This window comes from Hylobates moloch, unplaced genomic scaffold (assembly GCF_009828535.3).
Source record: "Hylobates moloch isolate HMO894 unplaced genomic scaffold, HMol_V3 SCAFFOLD_3, whole genome shotgun sequence".
Classification (NCBI taxonomy): domain Eukaryota; kingdom Metazoa; phylum Chordata; class Mammalia; order Primates; family Hylobatidae; genus Hylobates; species Hylobates moloch.
In genome coordinates, this window is record NW_026652278.1 from 89,671,803 (window position 1) to 89,692,279 (window position 20,477).

A 20,477-nucleotide genomic window follows, 5' to 3' on the forward strand; every position below is an offset into this window, starting at 1 on the left:
ATGGAGTGGAATTGAGCCTCTGCAGCTCTGAGAGAGAGTCAGAATGGCATTTTCCAGTCTCCAGCCTACGGTGGGTGCCTGCCTTCCAAATTGGCTCACACCTATGTCTAAAGCTGTCCCAGGAAAGGCTGAGGATGTGCCCTTGGGCTTTCAGGGACTCCCTTTTAGAATCTTTCACTGGGAGTTTCTTCTCTTCCCCAAATGCATTTTCATTTTTTTTTTCCTGCTGAGCCACTATTCTCACTGTCCTCAAAGAATTTCTACCTAATGCATGCACAGCCCATGGTCTCTCTCACATCTTCTGTCCCTCACTCCCGGTCTCCCACACCATCCTACTCATGTACACAATGTACACAGTGCCTGTTTTAGATGCCTTATCTACTCATTTTGAAGACAAAGTTTATTCTGGAGGAGGCTGAATAGTAACAGCTAACATCTATCAAAAGAGATTACTGCGTGTCAACACTCTCCCAAGCGCTGTTCCCTATGCTCACACTCGCCACCCTCATCCCAGCCCTGAAAGGAAGGTGACACTACTGCCCACATTTTATAAATGATGGGACCAAGTGACATACCTGCAGTGACAGAGCTAACAACAGGGCAGAGGTGAGGTTCAAACCCCCATCCTTAATGACTCTGCCCCAGCTGCCTCTCAAGCAGACTCTGGCTGATAGAAAGGTAATTCAGTCAGGCCAGGCGCGGTGGCTCACGCTTGTAATCCCAGCACTTTGGGAGGCCAAGGCGGGCGGATCACGAGGTCAGGAGATCGAGACCACGGTGAAACCCCGTCTCTACTAAAAATACAAAAAAAAATTAGCCGGGCGTGGTGGCGGGCACCTGTAGTCCCAGCTACGCGGAGAGGCTGAGGCAGGAGAATGGCGTGAACCCAGGAGGCGGAGCTTGCAGTGAGCCGAGATCGCGCCACTGCACTCCAGCAAAAAAAAAAAAAAAAAAAAGAAAGGTAATTCAGTCTCAGTGCTCAAAAAGGTGTAACCTTCATCTCCAACATGCAGATTGCTTTTGCTCCCTCAGCGCCACATTTCAGGATGTTTACAATTCTATTACCACATGGCTCATTATTCCACAGATTTGAATGGATCAAATCAAACCCTCCCAAAAACACAACTAGATACGAGCTGGTAAGAGACCAACAGACATGGTATATGTTTCTGTCATTATCTTCCTCAATACTATAACTGCAAATACTAATATTTTACATCAGAGCTAAAGAAATAATTTGACTTGAGCCACAATCTGGTGCAATGCGATAGAGACAAAGTGTACCTTCATGACTTTGGAGGCAGATGACCTGGGTTTGAATCTCAGTTCTACCACTTACAATGTGCTTGTCCTCTGTGCCTTAGCTTTCGTATCTGTAAAATGGGCATCATAGTGTTATCTACTCTGTAGGCTTGAGGGTTAAAAGAGTTAATACAAATTAAGCTATCAGAACAATGCCTGACAGATGAAAGGAGCTCTTAAAAATGTTAGCTACTATTTAACTTCAGCAGGTACTATTCTCACCCTCACTGCATACAGCTATAAGTGTATAAGCACCCCCGGGTTTAGATATGATATTCTAAAGTTTTCAGTACTCCGCAGTGTAGTGTTTAATTCTCCAATGTCTTTTTTTTTTAATACTGCTGAGTGGCAGACTGTCCTCAGAGACAGCCTCAGGCAGAGGCAGAGAGAGGCAGCACAGCCAAGGGAACGTTGACCTTTGGCTCTTGCCTGTGGCTGGAGAGTGACTCTCCCTAGAGTCTGCAGGGAGACAGTCCTTGGGAGAGGTGAAGGTTATGCTCTGCTAGGGCTAGAAGTACATACACATCCACTGATAAACCCCAAACGAGGTGACACCTGCCTTCCCAGGTGTCACTCAGGCTACTGGTGAGATGGATGGATTGTCGCTTCTAACAGTTCAAGCCTTGAGGCTCTTATTTTCACCTGTGCACAAATAGAAATCATTCTTGAGGCGAAGGGGGAAAAATAGGAAAATCATCATCACTAAGTATGGCCCCATATGAATCCTGGACCCCTAAGCGGTGCACGTTCAACAGGAGCAGAATGTGAGACAGTGTAGACTCTTCCCTAGAAGCTTGTAGGATGCTAGGGGCAATGTGACCAAATTCCAGTCCACAGAAATGACATCAAAGAGAAGCTGGCTGGAGGTGGAAACAGGGATATATTTTGTAGAGCAGCAGTCACCAACCTTTTTGGCACTAGGGACCGATTTCGCAGAAGACAATCTTTCCAGGGACTAAGAGTGGGGGGATGGTTTTAGGATGATTCAAGCACATTATGTTTGTCATTAGATTCTCTAAGGCAACCTAGAACCCTCACATGTGCAGTTCACAGTACGGCTCGCGCTCCTATGAGAATCTAACGTCCCCTCCAGATTGGGCAGGAGGCAGAGCTCAGGCAGTAATGCTGGCTCACTCACTGCTCACCTCCTGCTGTGCGGCCTGGTTCCTAACAGGCCACCGACTCATACCAGTCCACGGCCTGGGGGTTTGGAACCCCTGTTGTAGAGGACAGATCTTGAAATTTAACCTTAATGTAGAGGAAGGAGTGGGAAGAACAGGACCAATTGTCTTCACACAGTGAGAACGATTGCTGGGACAGACAGTGGGGCCCAAGTAGCTGAGGCACTTGGGAGCTGAGGAGCCACTCAGAGACGTGGTGTCAGCATGGAGGAAGTAAAGGCCAGAGAGTGAGAACAAACAAGCAGACCACTATTCTGTGGGAAGACAATTTCCACTTGCATGGTCTTGACACAAAAGGTCTTCAGAATGCTACACTGAGACTCTCCAAAGAGCCCTCTTTAGGGTTCAGTCAGAATGGCTTCATGATACAAGTGTTCTCCTGGCATGCTAACACACTCCATCTCAAAGAATAGGAATTCACATTTTTATATAAACACTTTCTGACACCACATTCGGTCTGGCTAACTGCTGATGAAGAAAATAATTTCTTTATTAATCAAGTAACTTAAAGGGAGAGTGAATAAACATGTCTTGACATGGGCATTAGTGAAATGCAGAATTCAAGGGAAAAACAAGGTAGCATCTTCCTACATTGTTTTTTCCATTTCTAAAGAGGCTTCCTTTGATGTTGTACTTTTAAACATATTTAGGGACGCGTTTTAGATGCTTATCTTAGAACCTGGGTCAGAAGTTTCTATCTCAAAATCAGCTGGGAGGAACATGGTATTCTCTGACAGCTTGCTGCTTGTTGTGGTATGCTCATCACATTAAACCTTTTTTATTTGCAGAATATACAATAGCCAGCCAAGCAAGTAAAATACAGTAATAATTATCTTGAGTTTGCATGAGAGATACAAAGAATCCACCCCACTGGGTCAGATAAAAATCCACAGTTAAACAATGTGTGTCATTTGGAGTACAGGGCCTTAGAATTCATAAAGCCATATACAGAAGAGGGAAATCTCACATATTTTAATAATAGAGAGAATAATAAGTTTTAATTTCCTACATGTCCATGCTGATTAACTTATCAAGTAATAAATTTTTTCTTTAAGAGCCATATTTTGCAAAAAAAAAATAGTACTTTATCTATAAGCAACATATTTAGGAATAACATGTTGCTTATAGATTCAAAAAATTATTCAGAAAAACTTTTCAAAAAATTATTATCCCAAATATAATTATTTTTAAAAATCTATATTAAAAATATTCAAAAAAATTCAGGAATAGTTTTTGTTTATTCAACAAATATTTATATTTATTTTTCATGCAAAATAAATCACATATAAGCAGTCCTTAGCTCATATATCAGGTTCCCTATACAAAACTGACTCGTAAGTCACTTGTTTAGAAGCTAATTTGTTGGTTAATAAGAAATCAATACTCATACAACCAATACTCAACTGCATGTTATGAGTATATTAAAGAGACATAAACATAGTCTGTAGTCTAACTGGTGAGTCAAAACTGATATGCATGCATTGCTGGTAAACAACTGAAGGCAACTGTGTAGATTTTGTGGTGAGATTAAAAAAACATGTTGAGATCTAGAGGAGAAGTAAGACCTGTAAGGTTTGTTTCCCAGGAAGCTTCAGGTCAGAGAAGTGGACCTTGGACACAGACTGAGACAGGATGAGGCTGGAGTGAATGTCAAATCCACACTGCTTTTTGGTTCTACTGGTAAGTTCTCTCCTTCAAATTTTGAAAAGAATAACATGAGTGAAGGGATTGCATATTCTATGTTCACGAGAGTCAGGATACTGGTCTGATTAGAATGAGGAGTAACTGCGTTATTCATTTATCTATTCAACTGTATTTGTATTAGTCCGTTCTTACACTGCTACAAAGAAATGCCCGAGATTGAGCAATTTATAAAGGAAAGAGGTGTAACTGACTCACAGTTCTGCATGGCTGGGGAGGCCTCAGGAAACTTACAATCATGGCAGAAGGCAAAGGGGAAACAAGACACCTTCCTCACAAGGCGGCAGAAGGGCGAATGAACACAGGAGGAACTACCAAACACTCATAAAACCATCAGATCTCGTGAGAACTCACTCACTATCACGAGAACAGCATGGGGGAACCGCCCCATAATTCAATTACCTCCACCTGGTCTCTCCCTTGACATGTGGAGATTATGAGGATTATGGGGATTACAATTCAAGATGAGATTTCGGGTGGGGACACAGACAAACCTTATCAATATTTAAAAGCCAACTTGGTTTTGAAAGAAAGGAAGAGTAGTTTGGAGGTAATGGTGAAACTAACAGGTCACTGAAATTTTTTGAACAGTGGCACAGTGTTCCAGAAGTGGTGTAATACAAAAAGTTATTCCTACAGCAGCGTGAGGATGTGTTCAATATAAGATGAAAACCTGCTCATGAATGTCAAGAAAACAAGGAGAAACAGATGAGGAAAAACAAGAAAATAAAGTAGCTTTTATTTCATTTCATATATTGCATGTATAGATTGATTTTTCCCTTTTAAAGCATTTCAAAACAAAAAAAAAGAGGCCGGGTGCAGTGGCTCACACCTATAATCCCAGCACTTTGGGAAGCCAAGGTGGGTGGATCACCCGAGGTCAGGAGTTCGAGACCAGGCTGGCCAACATGGTGAAACCCTGCCTCTACTAAAAATACAAAAATCAGCTGGGCTTGGTGGCAGGCGCCTGTAATCCCAGCTACTCGGGAGGGTGAGGCAGGAGAATTTCTTGAACCCGGGAGGCAGAGGTTGCAGTGAGCCGAGATCGCACCATCGCACTCCAGCCTGGGCGACAGAGCAAGACTCTGTCTCAAAAAAAAAAAAAAAAAAAAAAGAATGACATGATGTAACAAATAAACATTAGCTAATAACAAATGTTAAAAATAAATAATCAGAAAACAATTTTTACCAGAAAATGATAATAAAAGAAAGTACAATGTCACAATATAAATAATATCATACAAACTAAAAAGCAATGCAGAAAGCTAAAATCTTACCAAGAGATCAATATTTCTCAATAAAATTCACCACAATGTGATTCTTGAATTTTTATATTCATACATTTTCCTTTTAACAGAGGTTTTTTATATAATAAAAATATTTTATGTCTCTGTGAAAAAGGTAGAATATGATTCATATGCAAGTCTTTTACATGTGCACAGATTATAATTTCAAAGAAAAACACCTAATGGACAATACAAAAGTTGGAAAGCAATAGAAATCACTAGCATCAATATCCAAATGATATGCCCACTAAAAGAGCAAAAAGCTCCTTGAGTTTAAAGAATTTTATATAATTACCTTCTTGGTATCAGTTTGGGCACATTATTCCGAAAATCAAACCACACACACAGATACACGCACACACACACACACACACACACGCCTAACCAAACTCAAGTTGCAAAGTAAAATGGACATCTAATTCGATTATCCAGTTAACACGAGCTTCTCTTCCAAAATCTCTCTCCTCTCCCTATGTCATCATCAACTCTATTTTTAGGGTATGTTAGGGGAAAAGAAAGGCTTTGGCTAACTTCTCAAAAGTAATAGGCTCATTTCGCTCCTTCACACTGACACTGCGCTGGCTTGCTTGGGCAAGGCAGGTGACAGACTCAGTGTCACCTCTCCCTTCCCTAATGATAATGATCCTCAATACTCACTTAGCAGCTTCCTCCTGAAACCTGCAGTGTTCTGCCTCGGGCTGTCTCTCTTAAGAGAATTTGGACACAGCTTCAAGATTTGATTATTCTGACTCCCACCCTTCATTAAGATGGCACCAAATGCACAGAGTCCAGGGACACCCGGAGTGTTCTAATTCTGCACACAGTTCGGTCTCCATTTCTGGCTATTTGCATCTATCTGGAAAGCGAACCACATAATCCAACTGTGTGCAGCCCACACAGCTTCTGTTAGTTTGATAGAATAGAGGCGGTCCTGTTACTGCTCAAGCCTGGTCATTATTTCCACTCCCCATGCCCTGTACGCCCTTCTCACGCCATCTCAGACTAATGGTTAAAAAAAAGACAAAGAGCAAAGACACTCGCTGCGTGCACAGGGCTAAGTGGTGTCATAAGCAACGTCCCTCTCACCTGTCTGTTGGCGACATCAGTGTCTCCTCGCTGCAAAGGGCTGGCAGTGACAATGAACTGGGAGGCCTAAGAGCTTCACCTGCTCCCAAGGTCTGTCTTCATAGTCCTCTCCTACTAGGAGCTTTTGAGGTTTTTTCCAGAGAAAAACTTTTTGAAAAGATAGACAAGGGGCCTGATCTACTCTGTGAGTTCAAAGCTTCCGCTGAAGTAAATACACTGACAATTCTGCCAAGCCCTCAGTTCTCCCGTTTATTGTTTGCACTATTGTTTTTACTCCAGTCTTTCAAAACAACTGGCACTCACACCAAATAAGGTGACCTCAGCTCCCAGAACCCAGGTGTTTGCCCCTATCTGGTTGGCTCCTTCCCACCTGAGCTGGCCACATGGGAAGTTAGCGCTCTGGTGAGGCGTGGCTCACTTAGGCTTACTTAGGTCAGAATCTCAGTGCCCAGTTTCTCTGGACAAATCAAAGAGTTCAGCATTTTCATAGCTCCTGCGTTTGGAGAGGACAACTATAGACCTTGCCAAAAAGATCCAGCCTCTGACCAGACATTTTCTATTAGCTGATACATGTAAGTGATCATTCAATATCTTGGAAAGGAAAAGGTAAGAGGCTGGTCTGAAAAACAAGGCACCGTCTATAAGGAAACAAGACACCCTGATTTTTTTTTCCTACATTTCCACCCTTAAAGAGAATCCCAGACCAAGAGGCAGGAAAAGCTCTCAGATGACCTCCTCTCCATTTCCCGTCAAAAGAGAAAAAGACCACTGCCCCTCCAGCCACCGTGGAAAGCCAGGGTGCACCACTTCAGACATCTTAGGGCTCAGCAAACTTTCTTCATTACAGTGAACCTTAGTGCTTCTGACTGGCTCATTGCTTAATGAGAAAAGAGAGAAATGCTTGGAATTCCTCCATAGATTCAGAGTCAAAAAACAAAAGAAAAATGTCTCCCTACAGCGGATAAGCTTTAAAAATATCAAAGCCTTGCTTTATGAAGCAGAGATCTACCAGAACAATAGGTGGAGAGTGGAACTTAAGAATTTGTCCAAACGGTGCTGGGTGGGAAACAGAGTTGGAAAACGGGCTTTGGAGCTGATAGACAGCACAGTCGAAGGACCCCTTCCATGAAGAGAAAGGAACTGAGCGGCTGTCCACTACCATCATCTCCCACCTACCTCTGACTATGCCTTTGCTCATTAAAAAAAAAAAAAAAAAGACAGATGGATTTATTTATTCAGCAGCATTTTAATGGTTACAACAAAGCCAGCACTTACCTGGTATATTCGATCCCTACAACAATGTGACCTAGGAAATATTGCAAATCCCATTTAACAATTAAGAAAACAATTGTAAAAATAGGGGCTTATTCAAGTTCAATTTCAGATGAAAGGAATGGATGTGGGATGGGAAAATGGCGAGTCTGCCCTTCTCTTGTGAGACTGTCCCCATCCCTACCGACTGCTGCCCAATGCCCACTGCTCCTGCAGCGGATTCTCCACCCACCTTTTCAGCAAAGATCATCTTGGCTTCCTAACTTTGCCAGCGTCTTCTTCCTGGGGGTCCCAGCTAATCCCCCTGCCTGCTCACTGATCCTGAGTCCTGAGCATTTTATTTTTTAAATTTCTGAATAGCATCTAATGAGCAGGACCCTCTAACTCACTAGTCGCTGTCCAGCTGGTTCGTATTTGTCCTTGTTCTCCCTATGTGGCTTCACTGTGCACTCCCAGGCAAACAACAACAGCAACAGAAACCAGTCTGGGTGGGGTGTGAGTGTGCCATCTTCAATATCATCACTGCGAAGTCTCCTCACGGCTTTCCTTACACCCTCCCTCAGCCACTCCTCCCCACCCAGGTAAGGCAGAGAGAGCTGAGAGTGGACACGCCATAAACAAGAGCCAGAACCCACTGTCTCTGGGAAGTGGCTCATGTCCTAATGCCTTATGAACCACAGCCTTTGTTTAGGTTGCTTGCTGCCCTTCACTGATAATGAAAATCAAGTTAAATCAACTAGCTATGGTACTTTGAATTTAAAAACTTTAACAGTGTAGAATTAAAAAATAGTAAAGGAAATCAAGAACAAGTTGCAATCACAGAATTCTAATATCTTACTGTTATTCACATGGGTAGAGTTTGTGAAAAAGAATTAAGTAGCCATAGCTCCATCCTAGTTAACTAGTGGGTGTGCAAGCATTCATTATAAAATACAATATTTGAGGAGTGCAGCAGAGAATTGCAAAGACTAGCAGAGATCAACAGAAAGATGTTATTTTATAGGAGTATATTTAATGATGAAAGGGAGAGAGGGAATGAGGATGGGGAAAGGGAGGAGGGAGGGAGAGAGGCAAAGTTCACACATGACCTGAGAGCTCATGTGGGGAGACAGAGAGCTGGTCTCCCTAGCCCCACTTCACTCCTCTTTTCAATGCATCCTGCGCACCGCTGCCAGGATGACCTCTAAAATAAATCTGATGATGCTGTGGCCCTGCAGGCACTTAAAATCCTTCTGCAGGCAGCAGTGGTAGCTTTCAATTCTTTTGAATTGCGACTCAGAGAAAGAAATACATTTTATACAAAAATTAGCTGGGTGTGGTGGTGAGCACTTGTAATCCCAGCTACTTGGGAGGCTGAGGCAGGAGAAACTCTTAAACCTGGGAGGCGGAGGTTGCGGTGAGCCAAGATCACACCATTGCACTCCAGCCTGGGCGAAAAGGGCAAAACTCCATCTCAAAAAAAAAAAAAAGGAAATACATTTTACATCATGATCCAGTACACATACACATGTGCACAGGCATATTCACACACACAGCCAAAAATCGGTTTCCTGGAGGACAGATTGGTGGTTGCCAGGAGCTGGGGAATGGTAGGGGGCGGGTGTGCTACAGGGGTGTACACAAGGGAGACTTGTGGTGATAGTCTGGCTCTGTATCTTGGTGGTGGTGGGATTACAGGAGACTACACATGCAATGGAATCACATGGCTGTATATATGCCCATTCAGACCAATGAGCCTGTGCATAACTGGTGAAATCATAAGCACCATGGGTTACACCAATGTCAACTCTCTGGTTCTGATGTTGTACTGTAATTGTGAAGGTTGCTAACATTGGCGGAGGCTGGGGTGGGGGTGCATGGGACCTCCCTGTACATTTTTTTGCAACTTCCTGTGCATCTGTAATTGTCTTGAAATAAAACATTTTTAAAGTTTTTTTAATAAAAGAAAACTACATTTCATAAACAAAAATAAATTTCACCCATAGTATAGGTGATGTGTTTTTTAATTCTCTTCCTTTGGATACTTTGTTGTTATTTTAAATACAGGCTGTGACCCCCTGCCCTAATGATTTCATGGCCTATTACAGGATTGTGAGACCCATAGTTGGAACACCACTGACCTAGGGAAGAAAACCTTAATTCTTTAGCGTGATCAAGGCTCAGCCTAACTTTCTATTTTCATCTCCCATTGCTCTCTCTCTCCAACAGTCTTATTCTCTAATCCCAGGAAATGCTTCACCAGCCCCCAGCCATTTTTCTCTCTGTCTTGGTCCCTTGGAATATTCTTCTGGTTTTTTTTTTTCCTAGTCAGTCAATCTTCAACGTTAGCTCAGTGCTGGTGTTCTGACAACTTACCCACCCAGATACGCCCTTTCCTCTGAGTTTCCTTGGCATCTATTGAATTTCATATCACAATACGTGCTTAGATTTTTCCATTCAATGGTTAACAATTCATGCTGGGGACCATGGTTTGTTCAACATTGGGCCCCAAATGTTTGTACAGCCTTAGGACAAACTAGTATCTCAATAAATGAATGAAAGATCAAGGTGAGAAATATGTCAGCCTTTGCCTACCTCACCTTGCTTCTGACTCAAAACTAGTTGGACAAATTCTATGGGGGTCGTTATGTATTTTAGTCACATTTGAGTTGATTCTGATAATAAAAATACATCCAATATAGAGACTGTGGAAAATATAGACAAGTGAAAAAATTAGAAAGAAAACCATCCTTAACCTCACCCTCCAGAGGCAATCATCACTAATATTTAGGTGTTTCCTTGAAGTGTCTCTATGCATAAATTGTACATAAACACACACACGCACACATTTTATAAAGTTGGAAACACAATGATTATATAGCTTTATGTCATTGTTTCTTGATTTTTAGCATCTTCCATATCATTCAATATTCTTCACCATTTCTGAAAACTTCATTATAGGAATGAACCAATGCTGCTCTGGTTGAACACCTGGCTTGTTCTTAGCTTTTGCCACTATAGGTAATGCTGCAATGACTGTCCTTGAACATGCATTTTCATAAATACACACACACACACACACACACACCCCGCTCACCACCACTGTGTAACACCATGTTTTCATTTTGGCTATCTGGATAAGCAAAAAAAAAAAAAAAAAAAAAAAAGTATTCATTTGCATGGGTTGTTAGGGGATGGGAGTGCCCGATGACCCTGACACACTTGACCAGGGTCAGGCCTCAGGACAGTGTGACCTGGACCAGGGGTGTATGGGCTGGCCTTCTATCATTTGAAAATTTTTTCTCTTTTAATGCTGTTGATGATAAAGTTCTTAAAATAATGTTGTTCAGATGACCTAGGAAAACATGTACTCCCCCCAGTTTCCGAGCCATACAAATGCACACATGCCCAACACAGAAAAGACACCCAATCTCACTCTTGTCACAGCTCTGCACCAGGGCTACAGGTCCCTTTTCTTGACTCTCTCTCTCTCCATCTGCCCCACTGACATGCATGTCCTTCAGGGGAGCAGCAAACATCAGCCTTTTTCTGGCCCCTTGCAGCCGCAGGGACCCTCCTGCCTGGGGCTCTGCATGGAGCGGACACAGCCCAGCCCATCCGCATCCAGGTTGCCTGATAGCTTCAGGGCCACGCGAGGCTGGGGTGCAGCGCTGGGGCCTGCTTTGCCAGCCACAGAGCCCTATGGCCCCAGGAGTCCGGGATGCTCTGCTCCTGCCTCTGGCTGGCTGGCCTTTGTGTACTGGGCCACACCCCAGTCAATGCACTTTGCAGGCAAGCAGCCCCTGGAATTGCATCTGCCTCCCAGTGTCCAAAGCAGGAGCATTACCAGCCACCCCCAACTTCCCACACTCTCCAAAGGATTTTTCTTCCTTCTCTTTCTAAAGGCAGACACAGATACCTCTTTCCTGATCAAGAGAAGCAGGTACACATTTCTTTGGCCTTAAGAGTGTTTGGAGAGGGGACAGGGTTCCAGCCTGCCATTAGGGAATGGGACTACCATTCCCTAATGGTGTGACAACCGGAACGGGAGGTCATTATTTCCCTGTGATTTTCTTTGTGGTATTCGCAGTTGCCTGAACAGAATGAGCCTGGCATGAGGTCATCATGATGAGCGTGCTCTGCAAAGCATTACCTTCATGCCCACCCATGGTCCCATTGTGCAGGTGGGCGGTATGGGGCACCATCCTGGACCGCGTGCACACACACCCTCCCGGGCTGGGGCACCTCACCTGGGGTGGGAAACGCGCCTGGGAGCCAAGCAATGAACAAAGAACAAAGCCAAGCTCACATCCCTCATGCTCTTTGCTGTCTAGCACACTCCATCTCCATGTGGTGCTGGCTGTCATTGTGCCCGGGGTAAAAATAGCTCCACTTTCAAGCTTCACCTTAACAAATTAGGACAAGGGTGAGAGGCCAAGGTTCTAGCAGAGGGATCCTTCATAGAGACAATGGGATGGCCCCTCAGACCAATGGGAGGTCAGTCCTGGGGGCAGAACCTTCGCTAATTTGCCTCAACTCACTTCATCTGGCTTTGGCACCACCACCCACCTAAAGATCCGACGCATGTTCCTCGATGCTGAATGGGCTTTGAAAAAAATGAATATGTTCCACAGAATCTATTTATCTTGGGGGAATGAATATAATTCCAGTCAGCGTTCAAAAGGCACTATTTTTTTTTCTTTTTTTTTTTTTTTTTGCCTGCACAGTAGCATATGGTTAAGGTAAGGTAACGTGTCAAGCCAAAGTCTTTTGTGAATCCAGGGCAAAGCTCTTTCTCGATGACATAAGGTAATTATGAATAGAGGGGTGATCCTCCTTCAAGTCCAGCAGGAGCTCAATTCCAACTATTCATATTGGTCATACCCACTTGGAATGACAAAATCATTTGATGGACGGTAGACAGAGATATGCATTATTCACAGAGGCATTTTCAAAGGAATCCCATAAATTATAGGCTTCCTGCAACTGAAAGTTCCAGTGAGCTGGCAGCGAATGCCAGGGGTGAAGAGGTGTAATCAGTGTGAGTATTGTTCCTGGTTAATTTGTCCCTCATTCGTGGCTACATTTTACGCCCTGGGAAGAAGGCTCGCTCTCTGATTTCTCGGTGATGCCTTTCCTTTTCCCAGAGACAGCCTAATTCACTGGTTCTTGACCCTGCTTTTTAGAATCCCAGTGCCAGGTCACACCCTAGAGATTCTTCATTGATCTGGAGTGGGGTCTGGACATCAGTATTTTTTTCAATCTCCCCAGTTGATTCTAATGTGCAGTCAGGTTCTACAAACAGTGAACTAATCACAATTCCTTAAGAGATTTGCACATCTTTTAACCAATTAGGAAAAATTAAGTTGTGTTCTTTAGGAATAACTTCCCAGTAAACTTCGATTCCAAATAAGTAAACCACAACCCATCTAAGTCAGGATTCTCCAGAGAATCCTGGTGTGTGTGTACACACACACACACACACACACACACACACACACACACACACACAGAGGGAGACAGAGAGAGAGAATTATTTTAAGGAATTGGCCCATGTGATTGTAGGGACTGGCAAGTCCTAAATATGCAGGGCAGGTCAGCAGGCCAGAGACTAAGGAAAAAGTTAATGTTGCAGCTTAAGTCCAAAGGAAAGCAATCTGGAGGCAGAATTCCTTCCTGTTTGAGGGATCTCAGTTTTCTCTCTTAAAGTCTTCAGTTGCTTGGGTGAGGCCCACTCACACTATGGAAGGTAATCAGCTTTACTCAAAGTCTGCCAATTTAAATGTTAATCACATCTAAAAAAATAACTTCACAGCAATATATAGACTGATATTTGACCAAACAACTGGGCACCATTGCCAAGCCAAGGTAACACAGAAAATTAACCATCACGGTCAATTTCAATTGATGAATCTGTACAGAGCTTAGATGATTCAGCTCTGTGGCTATGCAGAAAAGTACATCAACTGTGCTTCCCAAATCTTCTCTCATTGTTTTAATTATTTAATGTTTGGGTCTCCATAGAGGACAAGTGTCATTCCTACGACTTGATGGGCATCAGTAAGGCTGGAGGGTGCTGCAGAGCAATGAAGGAAGCATTTGGAGTTGAGGCCTTGAATCAATTGAAGAGGAAGGACTGATGAGATCTGAGACAAATGGATGCATAAAACTAGGACTCAGGAATACAGCAGCACCCTCTGCTGCCACTTAGGGATACCAGGTGGGGAGCTGGAAGCTCTTCATCGTGAGGCAATACCTCACACATGGAGTTGAACTCCTGCAGATGGGGAAGGAGTAACAAGTAGGTTACCACATTTGGTGGCAGCATAACTCTGTCCCAAATCCTGTAAGCAGGGAGCCAGAGCCACATCTATAGGGAAAGATCTACTTGGCATGACAGGCCAGTGAAAATCATTGTCATGTCTGAAATATGTCCACAACATAATTATAAACAAATTCCAGTTCACACTCCAGTATGAATAAAGTATAGACTTTAATCCCAAATTGAAATATAAGATATGGCAATCAAAAGAAGGAACTCTTACAAGTTCATGGTGCTAGATACCCTCTACTTTCCCTTCTAGACTCACACCTCACTCCTTCATAATTCTGGCTGACAGCTCAAGGGCATCAGCCCCTGCTCCCTGGCTTCCAGCAGGAGATGGAGCCAGAGACCAGAGGGAGGGAGACAGGTTGCTGTCTTAGTCCATTTTGTGTTGCTCTAATGGAATATCTGAGGCTGGCTAACTTACAAGGAAAAGAGGTTTATTTGGCTCACAGTTCTGCAGAATGTACAAGAAGCAAGGTACCAACATCTGCTTGGCTTCTGTTGAGGGCTTCTGCTTCTACTCATGGCAGAAGGTGAAAGGGAAACAGTGTGTGCAGAGATCACATGGTAAGAGAGGGAGCAAGAAAGAGAGGGGAGATGTTGGGTTCTTTTTAACAACCAACTTTCATGAGAACTAATAGAGAACTCGCTCACCTTGAAGGACAGCGTTAACCTACTCATGAGGGATGTGCTCGCATGACCCAAACACCTCCCATTAGGCCCCACCTCCAAATTTCAACATGAGATTTGGTGGGGACAAACAAACCATGTCCAAGTTACAGCAGATAGAGAATACAATCCCCAGAGTTCCACCCTGCAATGTGGCCATGGGCTGACTGACAACATCCCACACCCAAGCTTCCACAGGTGACCTTCTGCACAAAGCCCTCTTTTTCTTTACAGGCCCAGGGTTGCAAGGTGGCCCATTGTTGCTTGTCCTTGGAAACTGCCAGTCAACAAGGACGGAGAAAGGTGGCGAGCAGAGGGCATATAGCACCAGGAACCTACAAGGGTTCCCTACACACTGTCCGTGTCTTTGTCAATGGTTTCTCTATCCCATCAAGACGTTGACTGACACAGGACCACTCCATTCAGAGGACCACTCTGAACATGAGACTTGAGCTGCATCCAGTGAGCCTTGGGTTCTACACAAATGGCAATGATCTAGCTGAGTTCACAAGCAAGGTCAATACACCATGGGCTAAAGCCAGAGTGAGCCTCTGCCATGTCCCACCTGTGTGACCTGAGAAATCTCTAACCCTCAGTGTCCTCATGTGTAAAGGAATATTAACTTTATGTCCTAAAGAGAGTTGTGAGGATTAAATAATTTAATACACTTAAATCAAAGGAAAATGCCTAGTATATAAGGCACTGTTTATAATTTTTTTTTTGAGACAAAGTCTTGCACTACCACCCAGGCTGAAGTGCAGTGGTGCGATCTCAGCTCACTGCAGCCTCCACATCCTGGTTTCCAGTAATTCTCCTGCCTCAGCCTCCTGAGTAGTTGGGATTACAGGCACACGCCACCAGACCAGGCTAATTTTTGTATTTTTAGTAGAGACGGGGTTTCGTTATGTTAGCGAGGCTGATCTCAAACTCCTGACCTCAGGTGATCTGCCCACCTCGACTGTTTATAAATTTAAGTCAATGGTTCTCAAAGTGTGTTCACAGACTCCTAAGGGCTCCAGAGACCCTTCAGGGACTGCATGAGGTCAAACTATTTTATAATAACAAAAAGACATTATTTGCTGCTTTCTCACTTTGTTGACATTTGCATTGGTGGTGCAAAAATAAAGGTGGATAGAATGGTGACACCATCACACAAATCAAGGCAGTGGCACACACTGTACTACTGGTGGTCATTCATTGTAGTCTTTGCTGCCACATGGTTGCAGAAAAAAGAAGAGAGAGGAGGAAGAGGAGGAGGAGAAGTCAGTGTCACCTAAGAACTTAAGAATGTCCTTGATGGAATGAAGTGAATTTATGAATTTTACGAAATCTCAATGTGTGAGTACACAATTTCTAATATTCAGTGTGACTAAACAGGAAGCATGCATAAAGCACTTTTGCTGCCTACCAAGGAAGGTCTAGTACTTGTGCAGTCATTCAAATTGTGAGCAAAACTAGCCACTTTTTTCATGAAATACATTTTTACTTGAAAGAACTATTGACAGAAAACTATAGCTACTCAGAGTTGAGTATTTATCAGGCATTCATTCTCTCTAAAATGAATTATATGACCCTGTCGTTTCATGACAGAACTTGCTGCCAATGATGTAAATTCTTTGTAGATTTCAAATGAAAATGAGAATGTTGGAAAGCTTGTATCTGCCACCATGGGCATGATAGCTTCTGAATACTTAGAGACTTTTCTAATACGAAGGGGGATGATATTAACAAATGTGACTCTTTTTTGAGACAGGGTCTCACTCTGTGGCCCAGACTGGAGTGCAGCAGTGCACGCATGGCTCACTGCAGCATGACCGACCACCTGGGCTCCGGAGATCCTCCCACCTCAGCCTTCTGAGTTGCTGGGACCACAGGCATGCACCACCACACCCAATAATTTTTTAATTAAGATGGGGTCTTGCCTGTTGCTTGGGCTAGTCTCAAACTCCTGGGCTCAAGTGATCCTCCCTCCTTGGCCTCCCAAAGTGCTGGGATTATAGAGGTAAGATACCACCCAGCCTAAATGTGATCTTTTGCTGTTGTTCAATGAAATGTGTCAGGGTTAGGAAGATCTGCACAACTCAGTGAACAAATATTTTCCAAATGGCCAATTCATGATGTTACAAAATCACACACAGGTAAAAGATCTATCCACACTGCATGATGGGCCAGGGGATCACAACACAGCAGAGTATGAGGGTGTAATGATAAAGTTTCAGATTCCACATTGTAACTAATGTTTAAGAAATCGCTCCTTGCCAAATTCTAAGATAGTATCAAAGAATTTTCACAATTTGGAAAGTACTTTTAAACCACCTCTCCCCTTTCTAACCACATATCTTTGTGAGGCCAGATTTCCTTCAGCTCCTACAACCAAAACAACATATTGCAACAGATTAAATGCAGAAGCGAATAAAACAAGCCAGCTGTCTTCTATTAAAATTTTCAAAAACAAAACCAGCCTTCTTGCTAAAACTTTTTTTGTTTTTGAAAATAGAGTTATTTTTCCTAAAACTATGTTACTTATTTTAACTACAAATCCAGTAAATACCAATAAAATTACCCACATACTCACACAAAAATATTTGATGTGTTCAGTAGTTTTTAAGAGTGTAAAGGGATCCTGGAAAGTTTGAGAACTGCAAATCAATTTCTCATTATTATATAACTGAAGAAGAACTGGGGGATGACCCCCACCAAAGTAGCATTCCCTCTCTGCCATTCTGTTTGTTAATGTTGGCCTCTCAACTTGCTATCCCTGTTTCTCTTCATCCATCCAGACTGTGCCCATTCTTCCAGGCAAATCTGAAGTGTTACCATATCCAAGAAGCCCTTCCTGGGGCTATAAGACACACAGCCCTCACCGCCCATAACTTTCACTGCCTCATACTGTGTTCTCCAGTTGCCTAATGTTGCAGGTCTTAACCACACCAAGCTGTTTGTAAAATCTTTGAGAGTGGGAACTCTGCGAAGCTCTTCTGTGTCTTCCCATACCCAGCACATTAGATACATATCTGCATAGTTAGGTTTAAATATGACCTTCCAACTTGAATGTGAGCATTATAACACATCGTAACAGACTTTTGCCTCAGAACTTCCCCCTTAGAAATTCATCTTCTCTCAAGGCCTTACTTTTTCAGCTTTGTATAAAAGGAGAATCATCTATACACAATTTTCCCTTATCTGCTAAAAAACTTTTCTTAAGGTGAGATGATGCCTCACTCAATACATGCTGACTGGGGCTAGGGGTGAGGCACATCTGATCCTGATTCATTATTAAACACTTCTCACTGAGCTCCCCCAGAATCTTGTGGCCCACTGCATTTTCTGTGAAAGAGCTATGTCAGAGTGAGCACCTTGAGAAGCTGACTGAGACATGAGAATAACTGTGGGAATGTGTATAGGTTAAAAAGAACATTTAAGGTCGGGCGTGGTGGCTCAGGCCTGTAATCCCAGCACTTTGGGAGGCCGAGGTGGGAGGATCACAAGGTAAGGAGATCGCGACCATCCTGGCTAACATAGTGAAGCCCCGTCTCTACTAAAAAAATACAAAAAAAATTATCTGGCGTGGTGGTGGGCACTTGTAGTCCCAGCTACTCGGGAGGCTGAGGCAGGAGAATGGCAAGAACCCAGCAGGCGGAGCTTGCAGTGAGGGGAGATGGAGCCACTTGTACTCCAGCCTGGGCAACTGAGCAAGACTCTGTCTCAAAAAAAAAAAAAAAAGAACATTTAAAACCACAGACTTGATATTATATTAGAATGGTGTGATTACGGATGAATTTTTTCTGTTCCACAAATTTCTGTCATGTTATTTGTATTAATTTTTATGATTCCATTACATATTTAAAATCTACTTGTGTATTTCTCTTTCTGTAGAGATGGGGTCTTGCTGTGTTGCTCAGGCTGGGAACTTCTGGCCTCAAGTGATCCTCCTGCTTCAGCTTCCCAAAGTGTTGGGATTGCAGGTGTAAGCCACCACACCCAACCATAGTTGTACATTTCTGAAAGGGACTTGTACCAGTGGGATTTCTGATTCCATAAATCAAAAACCAATTACAGCTTACTCGGTGGGAATAGATACATAATGGCTAATTTTATGTGTCAGCTTGACTGGATCATGGGGTGTCCAGATTTTGGGCTAAACATTATTTCTGGGTGTATCTGTGAGGGTGTTTCTGGATAAGATTAGCATTTGAATTGGTGGACAGATTGCCCTTGCCCATGTGGGAAGGTGGCCTTCAATCCATTGAAAGCCTGAATAGAACAAAAAGGCAGAAGCAAGAAGAATTTCCTCCCTTTGCCTGACTTCTTGAACTGGAGTATCAGTCTCCTGCCCCCACACTAGAACTTACCGCATCATCGCTCTGGTTCTCAGAATTCCACCACTGGCTTGCCTGCAAGCGGCTTTTCTCCAGCTTGCAGGTGGCAGATGGTGGAATTTCTAAGCCTCCAAAATCACTTGAGCCAATTCCTTATACTAAATAATGTGTGTATGTGTGTGTGTTTGTGTGTGTTGTTGTTGTTGCTGTTCATTCGTTGATTCTGTTTCTCTGGAGAACGCTAACAGAATGTATTATGAAATATTGGGTAGTGGGAGCTCACAAAAAAAACTCTGGGAAGCGTGGAGAATATTCTCAGTATATTGGCAGAAAACAGAGGAAGCCTGGCAGCTCAGAACCCAGTCAAGTCTGCACCAGAAAGTCTGGCTAGGGTGCCAATGTTGGTGTTGTGTCCCCTGGATACTCACAGTGCTGGAAATTTCCACAGATGACCTCACAGTGTTGGACAGGAGCATCTGATTGGCCAAGTCCAGGTTACTGGAGCAGCAAAGAACAGGGAGACAGGATATTTGTTCCTTCCTTTTGTTTCTGTTGGGGATCTCACAATCCCTCCCACAAAGGCCTGCATAACAAAGGGGGAGTCCCCAAGTAAGAGAGTGCTCAAATGCTAGAAAGCCAAAAGCTGGCTAATTCCACCATAGCACTGTACAAAACCACAGCATTGAACAGGGTCATGCATAAAAATCATAGAAAATTCATTGCAATGAGTTAAATGAATAATGTTCCCCTTTCACAGAAAAAGAAAATCATGTGTTTTGAAGACAATGTTGAAAAGGCTCAATTCATCTAGACCACAGCCCATGGCAGTAGATAGTTCAACTGACTATCATCACTCCGTTTAATTGTTCTGAGCCCTGCCCATTCTTCAAGGGCAATCTTAAATCTCTATGCTTCCATAAAGTGACATAAATCCTTTTCTACTAAAACAATCACCTACCATCGACTGAGATACAGGTATTTGCCAACATTCTAGAATCTACATGAAAGCAAATGTTAAGATGAGAAGGGCCATCCTGACACCAATTACATCTTTTGAGAAAATAGCATCCCAGAAGCTGGCGTTAAGCAGTTAGCAGACAACAGGAGCATATTTCAACCATTCACAATCTGCCCGGAAATACAACATAGTGGCGTACTGTAGTCCCCTGGAAAACGTAGACTCCAGTTAGAGTCCCACCTGCTCTATTTCCTGGCCATGTAATCTTGGGTAAAGTTACTTAACTCTCTAACCTAAAATTGCTTCAACTGCAAAATAGAAGTAATAATAATAATGATAGCACTTACCCCTTAGGGTTGTTGCTAAAATTAAGTGAAATAATACACATAAAATAAT